This window comes from Rhinopithecus bieti, unplaced genomic scaffold (genome assembly GCF_001698545.2).
Source record: "Rhinopithecus bieti isolate Rb0 unplaced genomic scaffold, ASM169854v2 scaffold_33140, whole genome shotgun sequence".
Lineage (NCBI taxonomy): Eukaryota > Metazoa > Chordata > Mammalia > Primates > Cercopithecidae > Rhinopithecus > Rhinopithecus bieti.
This window is the reverse complement of record NW_016814072.1, coordinates 397,126-415,989: the sequence shown is the minus strand read 5'-3', so window position 1 is coordinate 415,989 and position 18,864 is coordinate 397,126. Positions and strand designations below refer to the sequence as shown.

The following is an 18,864-nucleotide window of genomic DNA, read 5'->3' as shown; positions in this document are numbered from 1 at the left end:
TGCCTGTAATCCCAGCTACTTGGGAAGCTGAGGCAAGATAATTGCTTGAACCAGGAGGTAGAGGTTGCAGTGAGCTGAGATCGCACCACTTCACTTCAGCCCGGGTGACAGAATGCGACTCCATCTCAAAAGTAAATAAATAACAATAAAATAAAAGTTCAGAAAAATACATAATAAAAGGACATGAATTTATAGAACTATAATTTTAGGCTTTTAAATATGTCCTCCTCATAATGGGAGCCCAACGCTCTGGGGTCAGTCAGGTCTCATAAAACAACATTTTCCTGGCTGTGTTGGAACTGTTTTTCTCTGGTCAGAGTGAAAAGAAAGACAGTCCTGGCTTATGAAGCTAAACTTTGTGACTCACAAGGAAAGAGTGCAGCCGCCTGTCAGTGGGCTGGGTTCTGCACAACCTCGAATGCCTCTCCTGGCCTCAGTTTGCTCATCTGTGACAGTGTGATAATAACAGTATCTGCTTCCATTTCCAAGAGGATTAAATAATACAAAACACATATCTCGGTGTTTTGTGCGTAATAAACCCTCAATGAGTATTTGCTATCATTTTTACAATTTTTAGCTTTGTATCTGAATTATTACACAGAAACGAATCTAAATTCAGAACAATTCACGAAGAGAATATATTAACACAAGATCTTTTGAGTTAATTTAAAACATGAAATAATATTTCCCATGAGAGTTATTTTTCTTGCCCTTCTCCTCACCCCCCAAACTGGAACGTGAACAAAGAGGGTATGTGTTGATAGAATGCTGTCTCAAAGAGGTTTGGGAGATGGTAGCTTGATTGACCTGTCACCTTGTGGAAGAACCCACCTTACATACTAACAGCTTTTGAGTTCTTCAGGAAGGAATGGCCTGCGACCGGCTGAATCAGCACTGAGCTCCTATTTACTACGAAGTACAGTATCATTTATTTACCATGGAGTAACCCTTCACACAGCATCGCCTCTTGAAAGCTTCCAAGGAGAGGAAACGTACTTAAATGTGAAGTCTTATTTTCTCAACAGTTCTCCTGATCGAGTTTAAAATTTAAAAATTATCTTGCCAAGCTTTCTGCGCCATGATTTATGCAAGAATGATACAAGAATGAAACGGATTGTCTTGGCAGGCTGAGTCACTAGCTACGATATCAGGGAGTATCTTCCTGCTGCAGAGGAAAGGGGACACGTCATGCTCTTTGAGTCACAAACCTTCTAATCATCACCTGTCTGAAAGGGGACCTGTTGTAACTGACTCAGCTGAGACTCACCGAGCAAGCACGCTGAGTGAGTACAGATGCCTGGTTAGCAGATGAGGATGCTGGGGTGAGATTGGCAGCTGTCACTCTGAATTTTGACATGGAAGAGGGCCGATATCTGATGCAGGAAAAGTGGTCACCTATATGTACCGACACAATGGGCTCACTTACATAATTACACACATTTATCGTCTATCATTTAGGCCTTGAAATGTATGAATTAATCCTCCCTGTGATGGGAGCACACGGCTCTGGGGAAAGTCAGCTCTCATAAAGCAACATCTCCTTGGCTGTGTTGGAGCTGTTTCCACTTATTCATTCTCTGTTATCACATTCATTGTGCTGAAAACATTCAGGTCACTGTTTTCACTTTTCCTGGGATCCTAGACAATGTCCCCATCATAGCTGCTCCGGAACAGGCAGCTGTGTGGCGATGGTGACTCATTCAACAGAAGTGACCTGTCTCTGGTGAACTCTCCTGTCTGTCTCCTGTCTGAACTGAAAGTCACAAATCAAATGATAAACCTGGAGCCTCAGCCGTATCACCCCCGATCTTCAAAGTGGTTCTGAAGGGCCTCAGATGTCTGGCTACTAAGAAGTCCTTCAAGTTTTGTTTACCTCACTAATCCTGCCTGTCCTGCTCTTTAGATAGGCAAAGGAGAATTGTTCTAGGCTATGGCTCAGGGCCTTCATCTAAGGCTCTTGTCAACAGCTCTTTGGAGGGTCTGGAGGGCTGGGAAGAAGGAGTCCCGGGTTCCTAAATGACCACATTTCTTCCCATAGTCACAGTCCTCTGGACTCCTGAATTTTGTTTCCAACACAGCCATGTTGTTTTGGAAAGGGGAATGTGGGTGGCAAGAGTCTCGAGGTATTCCAAAGTAAATATCAAAGAAAAACTGTAACTGGGAGTTTTTATAAAGGGACAAGCTGTACAGGTTTTCCACTGATCTGGCTGAACTGAGGTCCTGTGGGAGCATCGAGCAGAAATTCCCACCAAAGAGTAAGAAACAAACCAAACGAAAATGATGCACTCATGGAAAAAAGGAATAGCATCTGCTACAATTGCTGCCTGTGCCCGGGTCATTATTTCCGTGAGTGGGACCTGAAATGGACAGCTGTCCTCGGTCAGGCCTGCAGCTGTGTGTCTTACCTTTGCCTAGGGAAAGTTCTTTTCCATACAGAAGACGAATGCATTCCTCCTCTTCCTTCTCCTCCTCCTCCCCTCCCCCTCTTCCTCCTCTCTCCTCCTCCTTCCTCCTCCTCCTCTTCCTCCTCCTCCTCTTCTCCTCTCCTCCTTCCCTCCTCCTCCTTCCTGCCTCCTCTCCTTCCTCCTCCTCCTTCCTCCTCCTCCTCCTCTTCCTCCTCCTCTTCTTCTTCTTCTTCTTTTCTTCTTCTTCCTCCTCCTCCTTCTTCCTCTTCATCTTCTCCTGCTCCTCCTCCTTCTTCTTCCTCTTCTCATCCTCTCCCTTCTCTTCCTCCTCCTTCTCTTTCTCCTCCTCGTCCTCCTTCTTCTTCTTCGTCCTCTTCCTCTTCTTCTTCTTCTCTTCTTCTTCTTCCTCCTCCTCCTCTTCTTCTTCCTCTTCATCTTCTCCTGCTCCTCCTCCTTCTTCCTCTTCTCCTCCTCCTTCTCTTCCTCCTCCTCCTCCTCCTTCTTCTTCTACTCCTCCTCCTCCTCCTGTTCTTCCTCTTTCTTCTTCCCTCTTCTCATCCTCCCCCTTCTCTTCCTTCTCCTTCTCCTCCTCCTCCTCCTTCCTCTTCTTCTTCCTCTTCTTCTTCTTCTTCCTCTTCTTCTTCTTCTTCTCCTTCTCCTTCTTCTTCCATAAAGTTGAAGTCCCAGGTTGAGTAAATAAGGACTTTTTGTTCCTTTGAGAGGTTCCCCTAAAAAATGAAAACAGAATTCTCTAACATCTTGCGTGAACAAAAGAACATCTATTTACTAAAAAGCAAACACCACATCCAGCATGGTGCTATGCACCTCACTTCTAGGATGCAAACTCTCATAACAGTCCCAGGAGCAGCCAGGTCCCCTTCACAGGTGAGGGCCAGTGAGGTGCCTTTCTCAGGTCCTTTGGTCTAAGGAGAACAAAGCTGGCCTTGACTTCCTTAAGGCATAGCCATTTCCAACAGCAAAGCATATTGAAAAACTTTGGAGTCAAGTTGGCTTTTCACAACCCATACCCCAAGAGAATGGCAAAAGAGAAATCAGCTGCTGCATTGCTATTCAGTTTTGCTGTTATTGAAGCTATCTGTTTTAATTATTTCAATCAATGGTGTTATTATGTGTACTCTCTGGAACTTTAAGCAAATGGAATAATGTAGAAAATTCAATAAATAAGTAAAGGGAGATGAAGAACAGAGAACACTGTGTTTTTCGGGCAAAAGAACAATAGCAGCAGTGGCATCAACAGACTCCTCTTCTCTGTGGCCTTGCTGGCTTGTGCTGCGGAGATACTGGCTCAGTTCTCTCAGCCTTGTCACCTAAGGTCAACATCAGTCTCTCTTTTGTTATTTGGACTTCTCTAAGAAGCTAAAAGTCTCCCTGTAGCTGCTTAATTTCAGCCATCCCCACAGTGCTTCTGAGCGATATCGTGGTCCGACAGATGTCACTTATGTGTGTGAACCACAGATCTGCACCTGGGCAAACTGGTCCTCATGGAACCATGTCTTGCCAAGACAACCCTACAAAGAGGAAATTCACCTGTGTTCTTAGACATGATCTTACTTAGCGATGGGTCAAGATTCCCTGGCAGTCCTAGGAGAAAAGTTCTAGAGATTCCTGCATCATCCAATCTTATTTGCCCTGAAAACAACAAACTGGATTATTAAGTGAAGGGAATACACCCAAATTATCTCTAAAAGTGTAGTTTGTCATCATTAGCAGAAAAAAGTGATTCAAAGAAACATTGTAAAAATCACCCTAAGGACATCTTCTCGGAATCTTAGAGAACAAGATGACTCACCTTTCCTGCCTTAACGGGCAACCTGTCTGAGCCTGGCTCAGAGCTCATCTTGCACCAGAACAGCTTCTCCACTGCCTCCCTTTTCCTAGGAGTCATGCCATTGCCATGTGGTTTAAATCACAGCTGATGCCTATGGGGGCCTACCGCATCCAGAACTTCTATTTATAGCATCTCATCTAATTTTTATTAGATAAGTGCAATAATCACCGGATGAAAAGAGGCACAGATGACCCTGTCCAGGAGCAAAGTGGTGGCAGGACTGGACCCATGCCAGGTCCCAGCCAGTCCATTCCTCCCCGCATGGCCCAGCTGCTGGGCTGTGGAAGCTGCAGGCAGGGTCCCTTGCAAGCCGGTGGCCTCAGCCCCATCTCCTTACTTCTCTGCAGCTTGTTTTCTTATGTGCAAGCTGTGACTAATCCCACCTCCCTTCAGGGGATTTTCACAGGTTTCATAAGTGAAATAAGTGCCTATTTTGTTTCTTTCCCTGTGTGTACCTTGTATCCCACAGATGGACACATGTGTCTAAAATACCTGTTTTGTCAGTGTTTTCCTCCAACTCAGAAACACCGAGAGCCCTCCCCAATCCCTCCATTTCTATCAGGGCAAAGCTAACATGCTACCGGCAGCAAAGAGCTCAGTATCACCAGACATCATTTTGCAGGTAAAGAAAGGAAATCCCTGGGTGACTGAAAATCTCCCCAAGTATGGGCCCAGGGACCTTGATGGGTCAGGTCTCACTGCATGCTGTCCCACTCTGTCCCAGCAAACTTTCTTCTCCAGTCAACACTGGTCTCACTGTCTGAGGAGCACCTGTGCTGACACTCAGGCACAGCCCATCGGGAACTCTGCTCCCTGCCCTCTCCCATCCAAATCAACACACCTTCAAAGGAACAGAAGGCTCCTGCAGCCTGGCAAGGTTCCCTTTCCGCTGCCTCCTCCTTCACAGAGACTTTGGGATTGTCCTCTGATGACAGAGTCCCCTGCCTCCTGATGGAGTGATGCTGGGATTAGGGGTGGGATGGAGGATGCCTGCTCACACCTCCCAGATCATTCACCAGGGAGCAAGGCCAGGCCATCATCCCACTGTGTTCATCTTGGCCAGGCACGATGGCTCACACCTGTAATCCCAGCACTTTGGGAGGCCAAGGCGGGCCGATCACTTGAGGTCAGGAGTTTGAGACCACTCTGGCCAACATGATGAAACCCTCTCTCTACTAAAAATACAAACATTAGCCAAATGTGGCAGCATGTGTCTGTAATCCCAGCTACTCGGGAGGCTGAGGCAGGAGAATCACTTGAACCTGGGAGGTGGAGGCTGCAGTGAGCCAAGATCAAGCCACTGCACTCCAGCCTGGGGTACAGGATGAGACTCTGTGTTAAAAACAAACAAATAAACAAAAGTTTGAAACCACTGTGTTCATCTCACACCTTGCAGACAGATATGCCCAGGATGGGGCTGAATAAAAAGCTAATAGTAATAGCCACCCTCTATGGAGAGCTTCTCATGGACCACACATTCTGCTAAGGCCTTCTCTCGCGTGAGGTGAACACAATGGTTAACCCATTTTACAGATGAAGAAAGAGAGACGTACGCTCTTCAGCAAATTGTCCAAGCTCATGCATGCAGTAAGTGATGGCGTTGAGATTCAAGTCCAGGCAATCTGTCAGCCATGCACATGCTACTAGGGAGGGAGGGAGAAGGGGAGGGAGGAAGAAAGAGGAAAAGGAAGGAAAACAGGAAAGGAGGAAAGAGGGAGGGAGAGAAAGGAAGCAAAAGGAAGGAAGTCAAAAAGTGAAGAAAGGAAGGAAAGAGAGAGGAAGGAAGGAAGGCAAGAAAGAAAGGAAAATGAAGGAGAACAGGAAAGAAGGAAAGAGAGGGAGGGTAGGTGGGAGAGAAATGAAGTAAAAGACAAAAGCAAAGCATGGAGAGCAGAAGGAGGGAGAGGAAGGCAGGAAAGGAAGAAAAAGGAAGGACAGGAAAGAAGAGGGAGGGAAGAGTTCTGAGAAAGTTGATTTAGCAAAACAGATTTTGTCTCCGCCTAGAAGGACCAGTTGTGCCCGGAGAACCTTCTCTGTCTCCTCCAACTGTGAGATAAAAGGAGATTTCCACAAAAGCGAATCAGGGACATGGCCCGTCTCTTAAGAAGGAGGCTCTGAGAGGTGAGTCCAGGGGTTTCTGTCCTGTGCGATTTTCAGGCTCTGTAGGAAACAATCCTTAGCAGAATCTGAAGGGATGGAGGCAGGACCAAGTGACTTTGAGAGCCAAAAGGGAAACTGGGAGGTCTGTGGCTTAAGGACAACAGAGTCAAAGATGAAATGATGCCTCCTTGCAATAGTCCCCAGGTTGGTTCCTTTTGACAAGAGTTTTTAGCCCTAGATGTGACTGAGAAGTGAGGGGAGAATCTGTGCAAACACCACGTTCTGGATGCCCGGCTCCTAGTGCTCCCAGGTCCTTCTGGAGCAGAGTGGTTTCTGAGCATCACGGGCCCACCATCTGGATAAGAGGAGGTCCCGAGACTGAGCTGCCCTGGAGGCCTCTGGGTGCCCGGCGCCAGCGTCATCGGCTGACACTGCCACCTGTTCTCAAGTCCCTTTTTGTTTCTTTTCCCAGGACAAGAACCCAGATGCAGCGCATGGCATGAGGCAGTTTCAGGATGCCCATGTCAGGCAGAGGATGGCTCAGTGGCCTCTGGCCCAGCTAAGATATCATGAACTTTACTCCTGGTCCCGCTCCCAAATTAGACACTGGAGATAATGGATCACTGTAAGCATAAAAGGGGCTTTTTGTTTTCTTTTACAAATATGCCTAGACAATTCTCAGAAATACCTGAGAAACAGCATGTGTTCTCGTACCTCTCAGACCTGTTGAAGGGGAGGGAGAAGGTTAATGAAAGGCTGCGAGAGCGCGATGCACAGTCCAGAGCTTTTGAGATCATCATCCCCACCTCTGAGCTCCCAGCACTTTTTTTTCCAACCATTTTATGCTTAACTAAGGAATCTGTGCTTAATTATTAGCATTAAGGAGAATAGTGGAGGCTAATAGTGGCCAGCATTTTATTCTTCAAGGTGCAGAAAAACATACATTTCCTTCCTTCCTTCCTTCCTTCCTTCCTTCCTTCCTTCCTTCTTTCCTTCCTTCCTCTCTCTCTCTTTCTCTCTCTTTCTTGCTTTCTTTAGCCTGTGCAGGAGTCAGACTCTGACTTCCCTCCCTCCCTTCCTCCTTCCTTCCTTCCCTCCTTCCCTTCCTTCCTTCCTTCCTTCCTTCCTTCCTTCCTTCCTTCTTTCCTTCCTTCCTTCCTTCCTTCTTTCCATCTTTCCTCTCTCTCTCTTTCTTGCTTTCTTTAGCCTGTGCAGGAGTCAGACTCTGTATTGCATTTAGAATGAAGAGAAGTTGAATTTTTAATCCCTGAGCCAAACCCATCGGGTAACTTTCAAGTTCCCCAGAATCTTCTGATTTTCACTTGGGTTCAAAACCACAGTTCCATATGCAGTTGAAGTGGCATTTTCTTCCATTGGCAACTTCTGCATTTGATATCAAACCTTTGGTTATGCACAGAGCTGAGGGAGAGCAACCCGATTCCTCACGCATGTTCCACCCTTGGAGCACTCACCCCTACCTCTAAGAGAGCCCTTTAAAATGAGCTTGAGTCCTCCATCCAGAAACCATCCAACACTTCTCACACAGAAGATGGCAGGGCCTCGTGCATCAGAACCCCAGCCAACCAGGACTACAAATAAATACCCAGAAGCTGGCCTCAGTGATGCACTTGGTATAGGAAATGAAAGACGGAACCAATGGTTGCAACCAAATGAGAGCAGAAGTGAAAGTCTGCAAATAAAAATTACAGGTCCTTCATCACAGCTTTCCCTCCACACAGGCAGTAAGACAACCATGCAGTTCTCTAAGATACGGTTTTGGTTTTTTTTTTTTTTTTTTTTTCAAGAGTTCTTGAGTCATCTTCGTTTCTATCTCTTGAAGTAGAATTGACTCTAAAAGCAATAAAAGAGTAAAAACAACTCATTCCTCTGCTTTACATGTAATGGACTCACCAGGAAGATATTCCTGTACAAAATGTCCCACTTCCGGGGCTCTTCACCTGACATCACCTTAGTTTGAAGTTACTTAACTTGGTATTCTGGCATATTTTAGAAAGCAAAAAGCACCTTAAACCTTAACATTTTGTGTCATTTCTAGGCCAAACACTTTGGGGCTTTTAAAAAAAAGTACACCAAGATAAAGTCATCATTGACTCTGTTGAAAGAAATGGTAGGAAAAAAAAAATTTGACAAACGCATTAAAAATTCAAGGCTAAATGGGTTGAACAAAAGACTGGAAGCCGAGGTAATCGGTGAGAGATCCCTGCCCAGCTGGCTAAGCTTTTCATCCTTCAGGTTCTTACCCCTGACTTGCTGAGCCAGCGTGGTTAGAAAACGCAGGACACACACACACACAACGTTGAAATTCCTTGGATGTCGAACTTTTGATTCACACCTATTCTGTAAAGCATTAGGAGGTCAAAGGGGTATGCTTTTGTGCAGTTTGGAAAAGGAGGAGCTGACCATTTCCAGCCTTCAGTGCTCTCTTTCACACTCATAATTGAGCTGAGATTCCTGAAGAATGACTCTGCGCCCTGAGGTTAGTCCTGGGAAGTAGGGGTGGGGTTTGTACCTGCAGTTTGCATAGGATCCTCCCACCGACCTGCCTGTTAGAAAGGACAGTGGCTTCAAGATCTGTTTGTTGTTCATTTATTTTTCCCCCGTAAAGAACAAGGTGAGTGGAGGTATTTTCAATGAGAAGAAAGGCCTGAGCTCCCGTTCTCCTGTTACAAACACACCACGTCAAATATTTCTCGAGTCAGTATGTTTTAATAAGCACTCTTTATTTATTGGGCCTACAATACTACAGTTGAAATTGTTTGCAGATCTGGTTGATTTTGACTGGAGGTCACTGGAAAGCCCGGTGGTTCCTGCCTCAGCAGAAGCTTGTGTGGCAATAGGAGTGGAGGCCGGAGAGTCCTTAGGTCAGTCTCAAATTCTCTGGGGTAAACAAGGGCTAACAGTTCCTTCGTTGAATTAACTGTGGAGATAAAACATGTGTGAATATTATGTACACACATATAAAATTGCCCCTAAAGAAATTATTCCGGAAATACATTATTCTAGCAAATGGTCATTCGTACGGCGCACACAGCACGGCTGTGGTTTGGGTCTGTGCAATTCGGAAGGTCCAGCTGAATCGTGACAGCAGGTTCATGAGTGGGCCCGAGCTTTTTCCTCATTATTTCCAGCAAACCCCGTCTCTGTCTACTTACCTCCTTCCTTAACAACCTTTTCCCAACCAATTCTTTCTGCACCCCTAGAAAAATTGAATTCTGCAAATGCGAAAGGAAAGGAAATGGGTATCTGTTCAGTGCTGATTTCAGAGAATGTCCACAAAGTTTTTTTCTTTTTCACAGATACTGCACTGAAGACTCGGATGGTTTGAGCCGCTGGAGTCCCCCAAATTGAGGCACCTCCTCCACCCCAGGCCACTCTACTCCCCCGTGCTGCCTCCCACATCCATCCGGTTGTGCAGAACACTCCCCGCGTTTCTTCAGCAAGTCTCATCGGGCTCCCTCCTTGTTCAATAAAGGTGAAGGGTGTGGGGTTTTCTGTGCTTGCTCAGGAAGTTGAGTCCTGGTGAAACGTGTCAGGCTGCCATTTCCCAGGCTGGAAGATTTTCCCAGGACGAGTATGAATAGGCGATGAAAGTGCACACTCTTACCCGACGGCCTGACCCAGGTGCCAGGCTTCTGACTCAGGACCATCTGTGGGTGCCAGTGCAGGGAGGTGAGTCACTGCAGACTTGCCCAATCTCCCTGCAGAGGTCAGCTCCTGGGCCCCGAAAGTTGCTCCAGGATGAAAGCCTGCTCTCGTTGAGACTAAAATCCTGGTCATTTTCGATCTGCAGAGTCACGGACATGTAACCCAAATAAAGATCTGGACGATGGTCTGGCTCCTAGTTTGGTGATATTAGCATGTTTGAGCACTAGGGAACTCTATCTTAACATGCGGCCAATAATTACTGCCCTCACAGGATTTGGGAAGGAAAAAGCAAGACAATATTTGATATGTAGAGGTGGGCAATGCGGTAGCATGACCAAGAACCAGAAACACCAGAAATGAACTATCTGGGCAGCCTGTGGAACAATGAGGTTAGCTTTCACTGCTGTTGTTTGTTTATCTGATGTTATTCAGAGTTGATTTCTTTTGTTTTAAACCATTAACCACTCAGGATCCTCCTAACATCTCCCCATCCCCTCTTCAAAACCTCTATTAGGAGTCCAGGAGCGTGGGCTCCATGTACCTTGGTGTGCTTCGTAAAAACATGTTAACCCGAGAAGGGGCTCCTTGGATTTGCCCACTGGGGACAAAAAGGCACAGATGTCACTGACATCTTCAAAGTTTTTGTTTCACTAGACAAGAATGTTTGCTAAACCCACCCCACGACCACTTGCTTCTCTTTTGCTGGCTTTTTGAAATTCACTTGGGTGTCTAGTGGGTGGGTCTCTGGGGACCTTGCCATTGTACCATCACGGTGGCATTTCTTTTGGCTAATGTGAATATGGCGAGCCCAACAATATGACGGCCCAGCAAAAAATAGAGCCTGTAATCTTATCCCGAAAGAGAAATCTCACTGCTTGGTGCCTCTGGAGGGTGAGGCAGAAAGCACTACCTCAAGCCATTGTCTGGGCAGCTTCTGGTCGCAGTTCTTCACCTTCAGGAGCTGAAACTGATGACTGTCTTCAATGGTGCTGTAGGCACAGGCAGAAAGAAGTTTCCAGCACTGTTCCTGGCCACCGAAAGCTAAAACTCTGCCTCTGATTATAGATTATAAAGAGAAATCAGAGATTATAAAGATAAATCAAAATTGTGGTTTGGACAAAGAGGTGTAGCAGCAGATATGCAAACCCTAATGTAGAAAAACAACTTAGCAAATGACTAGTTTTTCTGTTCATGCCCCAGTACCTGAAGGAGAATTTCTGTTTCTCTTCACGGTGCCTGCCACTGCACCCAATAGTTAGCACATGAACGTCTTGCTTGAAGTCAGCTTCTGGGTGTAAAAAGAAATTTAAACATAGAAAATTCAAGTAACACCCATTCATTTATTGAAGATCTCAAATGTTCTATGATCAAGGCAAAAATCTGGTAACTGAACAGAGGATTCCCTAGTTAGTTTGAAAGCCACGCAGAAGGATGGTTTGTACACAGCCACTGTTTTTCTAGAAGCCAGGGTAGCTTATGTTTGGGTATAAAATACAAGGTAAAGGCTCTTTGATTTGGGAAGGGATGATGGTAGGGGAAATAAAGGTATAAACATGAAGTAACAATGGAAGTCAAAAATTCAGGTAGATAGGGTAAGAGCTGACACTGTTGCAATCGGTTCTTCATTCCCCATACATGAGTTGCCTGAGGTTTCTGAGGTCACAGAAACTGTGATGAACATGATTCAGTAGGAAGCAAGCAGAACTGGGAGCCAGAATCCTGAGTTCTCCTCTCAGCTCTGATGCTGACACTGTGATCTCATTACATAAGATTAAATAACAATTGTATTTTAGATGAGTAGGCAGAGAAAAAGTCACCATGCTGAAATTGGCCAAGGGACTGAACAGAACCTGTTGTGTAGGATCTTTTTATGATTCTAAGTTCTACAGGAGTTAGACACAATATCTGAACAGTCTCAGGTCTCTATCTTTAAGATACTAGAACTCAAGATTGAACTGGAAGTTGAAACAGAATACTCTGTTCGCTGAGTGCTGGGTTCTGCCAAGAGGTAAATTTTTCTCCGGCCTCTGCAGGTACCCTGAGCTCCTGGGATCTGGAGCAGCAGCCTCGGGGCTGTCCTGGATTTGAACGGAAAGTACGGAATTGCATCCACCCTCTCAGTAGACCTGAGCAGTAGACATCCCCATGCCCACTTTAGAAACAGGAAGGTTAAAGCTCCCATGTGTTAATCAGTTCTCATGGTTAGAAACTTCTGGAGCTGGCATTTGAGAGAAGGTCTGTTGGACTCTGAAGCACATCTGTCTTCTCATTTAAGCCCTGTGCTAGGCACTTCCCCATACAGGATGTAAGACTGGGCTTGTTGGTAACGTCTCTGTGCTTGTAGAAAGAGGACAGAAGAGGCTGCTGGCGTGGGCCACCACACAGGGAGTGGGCTAAGAAAGAACAGTCGGAATGCAAGAGAGAAATTTCTCCAAATTCGTAACTGGCTGATCGTGCAGGTGCAAACTTTCTGATCTGTGCACACCAAAGATCATTTCCGTATTTGCCTTGTAGCTGCCACTGTTGTTGTTATTGGCTAGGGAAAGGCGACAGTGTCTTTGAAAAACTGTTCTGTTGCCCTGAAGCCACTTGATATCCAAAGTTTTCTTCATCCCTCAACCACAGCAAGCACTGACCCTCATAGTGACAGCGTGTGGGCAATTCACTGTGCACTCCTGAGTTACACAAATAAGGACTGATTTGATCATTTCAAAACAAGGAGGCCACTGCAAAATTCAACTAATGCATTTTCTTCTCTGAGAGCTCCTCCTCTGCCAGCAGTACCTGTCCCTCTCTAAGAAAAGGATTCTCAGAAGTAGGCAGATCGTAAGAGCTATGACTGATGATGAAGCAAAGATGAAAATCGTCTTCATGACTTGCATGTGCAGCAGAGGAAACCACAAGTTATTCCCTGCGAGCTGGAAGCGGGCGGATGTTTTCATGGCCAAAGGCAGCAGTCCTCATTTCTGCCTGTCATATTTTTCGGGTAACTTGCTGGAAGAGAGGGAGCAGGTGGCAGGGACGGCAAAGCACAGGCACCTTCTAGAAATAGTGAAGGGCTCAAGACATCCTGAGAATGCCAACAGCGTGCGTGTGTCTGCTTCCCACCCACCCAAAATCTTTCTGCTTTTGAGTCCTGTACACCTGCAACAAGGGTAGGAGGGTAGTTTTAAAAATCATTTTCTGTGTTTTACAAAGAAATTACCATTATAATCTGGATCCCATGGGACTGTGACATACATCACCCACCTTTGTGCCAGGACTGGGGCTAAGCTCCTTGCAGACACAGTTTTTAATCCTGGCAACCATCCAGCACATTTGCTATCCTCAACTCCAGTTTTACAAATGAGAAAGCTGAAGCAGAGGGAGATGATGAAGCAGCCGCGTCTTATTTGAACACAATTCTCGCCGTTAAAGGTGCTTTTCCATGCATTTGCTCTTGAGAGCTCTACACCAACTCGGGAATTTAGGAAGATGAGAGTTTCTCCTTCAGATAAGTAGTGTGTTGGCCCACATCACAGAGCTAGGAGGGAGCTGGGGTCTGGGACCCAGGCCTTTGAGCTTCAGTGCATTTAATTTGTAGCTGAGATCTGAATGAGTATTTCCTTGTGATTGATTACAAAAGCTTGATGAAATGGAAAAGAGTTACTAAAAGGAATGATGGACTTGGGACTTAAAACAAAACAACGTGCCTCTAAGTTAGCCATTGGGGTAAAAGTGGAGTGAGGTCAGAGGCTCATCAGGACTGTATTGGGCACGGCCCTGCCCTCCTCACTCACTACCCACAGCCCCTCCCAAGGAACCACACTGGTGGAGGAGGAGCAGACCCAGCCTGCGCTGGAATGGGATGCAGATCACCCGAAAGGGATTCAAAGTCCCTTTTTCCATCTCCGACACTGACTGCATCACACATTACCTCTAACTGGAAAAAGACAACATGCACTTTGCAAGGTTCTGCGTTAAGACGGATACATGATGAACAGTGACAGCTTAACTGTCTGCTTGACCTTGAAGAAAAAAAAGACGACCATTCTGTTTTAATGTAGTCAAATAAACATCAAGTGGCTTGCAAGTAAAAAGCAGGAAAGCGCAGCACTTTGTGAAAAAGGAGGTTTGGGATTTGTAGACATTTTAATGAGTCATCTGGGAAAACCCAACCTGTGTCTTGTTTGTAAAAGACTCACATCCGGAATTTCAAAGGTTTTGCATTTAGTGTAGAAGTGATGTATTGAAACACTCAACTGTTTAAAATTTAATGACAAACAAGAAACCTGCTTTAATAAGATTTCACTTTCATTTCCCTGAGTAGCTGTGTTCAGGGGCCTGTGAATCTTTGAGGAGCATTAAATGCATTTGTCAATTTGAGGGGTATCCTTTCAATTAATATGAAGTCAAAATAAAGGACGCTCAAAGGTCCTTTCTTTCCCAGGTGGGGGTTCTTGCTGGTGTTGTACTATTGAGAACGCAATTGACAGGTGTGTGGACGTCCCTGGTCATTTTCTTCTGATGTCTAACCACGTCATCTTTCCCATAGCCTTTCCATCTACCGAGAAAAGGGAGAAGGAAGAGAATGAAATGGAAAATGTGTGATTGGTCTTATGTAAACCCTTCTAGGCAAAACAAGAACCAGAGGAGGTCTAATATTTTGGATCAAATGAGTTGCTGGGTTTTACTTAGAGAGCCAGCTTAGAATTAATGCCTCCATGCTGTTGGAGAAGAGAGCAAAGTAGTGACAACATCAGGCTCATTGTTCATTCATTCATTCATTCTTTGAGCATTTCTAGGGGCTGAGGAGTCAAGAGGCATTAAATTTTATCCAGTAATCCTCCCTTATCTGTGGGTTTGCCTTCAGCAGTTCCAGTTGCCTGTGGTCAACTGATGTCCCAAAATAGGTGAGGTCTCAAAATAGGTGAGTACAAGAAGAAATTGAGAGAGAGAGAGAGAGAAAGATAGAGACCGCATCACAGGTATGTATGTATAGGAAGAAAACATAGTATATATATATAGGATCTCGTGCTGTCCATGCTTTCAGGCATCCACCGGGGGTCTTGAAACATGTTCCCCTGAGATAAGGGGGACAACTGTATGCACAATTCCTTGTCCAAAGGACTCATCCTCCAGGGAGGAAGAAAGAAGGGTGAAGATGCTCAGAGCAGAGGTGGCCACCGGCTCTCCCAGGACATTCCGTCCATTTTTGGAATGTCATTATGCTTCAGTGAGATTGTGCCGGATACTCACTGCTGCTCAACGGCCACGCAGTAGAAACAAAAACAAGTGCTCTTTGTACCTTGTTCAGCTCTACCCTGAGTATTCTATGGGAGAAACTTCAACCCTTGCCCAGAAGTGTGGACATTGCGCTGCCTCTTTCTCTCGCAGGTGTCATTCCTGAGCAGGGAAGTTGTGATCTGGGGCCAGAATGAATGGCCCTGGTTACTTCTTACTCAACTGATCCCACACCAGTCAGAAGAGGCCATGAAGGCAGCGGCAAAGGAGCCACAGATGGACATGAAATGGGCACACTGACCATCATGGTCACCACTGTGAGAAAGCAGGTACTGAGCCCAGTTCTGTATGAAGACTGTGATGTTGGGCTGAGGCCACACACACACAGCTTTTGCTTGGAAACGACCAGGTCCTTCATCATGCGTTGTCAACAATACGTAAAAGCCAAAAGGCGTCTCACACTTGGGCTCATGCTCCGCAGGTAGCCAACATGCAAGAAGAGACAGAGGGGCTCCCAGCGTGGTGCCTGACACCTGGAGACAACCAATACTTACTGCATGCGTGAATGAAGGAAATGCGTACTTGGCTCCAGAATCGTCCATCGCTGGCTGGCATGGTGTTCCGTTGCTCAGAGGTGAGAGAGTGAGTACGGGCTCCACTGGAAGACAGTACGACATAGATGTGGTTCGGCCACATATTTTATCAAGGTGTACCTGTGACTTCTGCAGCACATAATTTGAGAAATTGATAAAATGGCTAAACAGCGTATATTATGATAGTTGAAAAGGTGAGTTGGTTATAACTCCAACTCTTTCTTGCAGGGTTGTGTGGGTTAATTGGCTATGTCTCGGGTTCACCCCTGCACAAGGAGAAAAATGGCGACTGCCCTGTGCAACCCTGGGTCATCTCAGGAGAGCCATTCCCAGGTTCATAGCAAGCACTCTTGTTACTCAGACGGGCCGCCTGCATCAAGCCCCGAGGAAGGACTTATTAGTCGAAAAAAGCAAAAACAAAAAACCAGAAAACAGTCAGTGAGACTATTTTACAAACAAGTGAAGAATAGCAACTGAAAGCAACAATAACTACAACATAAATCCCTCCACAAATACTTGTGATTTCATTTCTACTAAGGATAATGATGGCATAGAAGGCATGTTTGTGGGAGTTACACACACAAGGAAAAAGGTGATGAAAATAATAAACCAACAAATAAACAAAATTCAATTAATCAAAACAGAACAAAATAAAATGAGCCAACCAGCGTATCTGAATGTAAGCGTAATAATTGTCATTGGACGAACCTTTGCCAAATCAAATTGGCTTCTAGCACACAGACTGATACTTTGAGATATAAGCGGTATTCTACCCACATAATTCATTTAGCTGCAAAGAATGTAACAAATAATGCAATTATTCCAGAGGATCATGGTGAGACATCTATTTGGTGGTGACTTAAGCAGAATGGCCCGATTCAGAAGAATTAGACCAGTCTCTGGATTTACGGCCACTCATGAACACTGCAGTGAATCTCTGGATTTACAGCCACTCATGAGAACTGCACTAACTCTTGGGACATCTGGGTTCCTTGTCTTTTGTCAAAATCACAGGGAATTCAACTCACTGAATCTGTTGGTCAATTCAATTCCGCCATTGGTCAGTATGACTCGGCTTTTGACAGAGAGTTTTACTCAAAGACTTGCAAAACATCCTTCCTGCAAGATTTCAGAAGCACAGCAAGCGTTGCAAAAGGAAACTACCTTATAAATCGTACAAACCCAGCATCGTGTTCTTCACTTGTCCTTCCCTGAATTTACTGGAAAATTATGTTGTGAAACCTAAATGCAAATGAATCTTTCTTATTGTAAATTAAACACAAAATTCATTTTCATCTGAATTCAATGGGAAAACAGAAATTATTTTCTTAAAAAGTAAATATCCACCACTCCGTAATAATTGTGATCCGCTATGGCTTATTTGTCACGTCTGGGGCCATAGACTCGGTCCTCTGCATACCTTACCTCTCATCCTGCAATAATCCTGAACGGGTTCCCATTACCTCCATTTTAGTGGTAAGAAAAACACAGCTTTAAGGTTCTGAGTAACAATCCCAAAGCCAGAAATTGCTGCAATCTTTACTTGTGGGTTCCATGAAGGAAGATTCCTCATTGCTTGCTCAGAACACAACAGGGTAAACGTCAACTCTTTGCAAATGTCATTCTTAGCAATTCCTTAAAAACAGTAACTCGTAGATTGCAGTACTGCTGAAAGTTCTTAAGGAAACTCACAAGCTGAAAGAAATGGCCGTGGGGTACTTGGGTAAGAGCTTCCCCACTTTCTTACCCAGGAGCCTGGCTTCCAGGTATTACCCTAGGCTGGTCATGAAGATACGTCCACCCTTCTTTTTTTTCAAGTTACAGAGTTGCAAATATTGTAATATTTTAAATTTATAAACCCAAGTTATTTGAATGTCATCTTTGAAGTTTTTTATTTGTTTTGTTTGTTTGTGCCTTGTCTTGGTTTTAGAAGTTTTATTTTCGGTTCCGGGGCACATGAGCAGGTTTGTTACACAGGTACACTCCTGTCTTGGGGGTTTGTTGTATGGATTATTTCATGATCCAGTTACTAAGCCTATGCCTCCTTAAAAGGCAAGGTTTCTGATTCCCTAAGTGCAGGGAGCTCAGCGGGTGGGGTACAATTGATTAACCGTAACCCAGGAGCTGCAGGCATGCCTTCCCCTCTTAAACCACATAAACCTTTCTGGTAGGGTGGAGAGTGGGACTGGCCCTGTTCCCACAGCTGCCTCCCCTTGCCATCCTTGAGCCTTGAGAAGGAGCTGCTTACACAGAGAAGAAGGCCAGAAGGTCTGTGCCACATTCTTTGGTACCGTCTGTGGACATTACTGTTCCATGCAGCGGAGGCTCTGTTCAGCATTCGTTGATCTTACTGTACCTCCCCTCAGATCTAGGGGAACTTGCTGGGAGCCGCCTCAGAAATGGGGGACTTTCTAGTGGTCTCTTGCCCTACGCATCCTGGAGCAGCTCCTGTCTCCTGTCTCTGCCGTATGACAGGGCACAATGACCTTTGAATGCACAACTTTGAAGTTTGGATCCTAAGCTGACTGTTTTAAACCAGTAGCTAACCCTTAAGTTCTCTTTGATTTACATGAACGCAATTATTTATATATTTGAATGTTGCTCAAAGGCAATGTACCATGAGGAGTTAGATTAAAAATAAATAAATAAAACCCAGCAAACACACATATGTGTCATGGTGAGCCCACTTGCTCTAGCTTCTGAACTTGTGAATAAATCACCTGTTTAGGGAGGATAGTACATTGCATAGGGAGGGCGGGGGTGGCAGTGAAGGATTCTCCCATTCCCATCTGAAAGAGGATTTGCAAGGCCGCATTCCACTGCAGCCCCAACCACCCCGTTTTCTTGTCTCCTCAGCAACAGAAAAATGCCACCTGGGTCACGCCACCTGGCTCTAGAGTGAGTTAACTGATGTCAGTGCATGTCATTAACTATCTCGCACATCTGGAAGCAGATCTTGCACAACCAAATGACATGTGGTAAAGCGAAACTTAAGAAATCAAGGGGAACAGAGCTGCGCTTGGCTGAT

At 45.3% G+C, this 18,864-nt stretch overlaps 1 long non-coding RNA gene across 1 annotated transcript; it reads left to right on the top strand.

Annotated features, from left to right (window-relative positions):
• The first annotated feature begins 5,657 nt into the window (after positions 1–5,657).
• Positions 5,658–10,189, top strand: LOC108513730 (uncharacterized). The gene is made up of 4 exons (XR_001881008.1): positions 5,658–5,841; positions 6,259–6,375; positions 6,827–6,979; positions 9,672–10,189. It is a non-coding gene; the product is annotated as an uncharacterized LOC108513730 (long non-coding RNA).
• Positions 10,190–18,864: the final 8,675 nt, after the last annotated feature.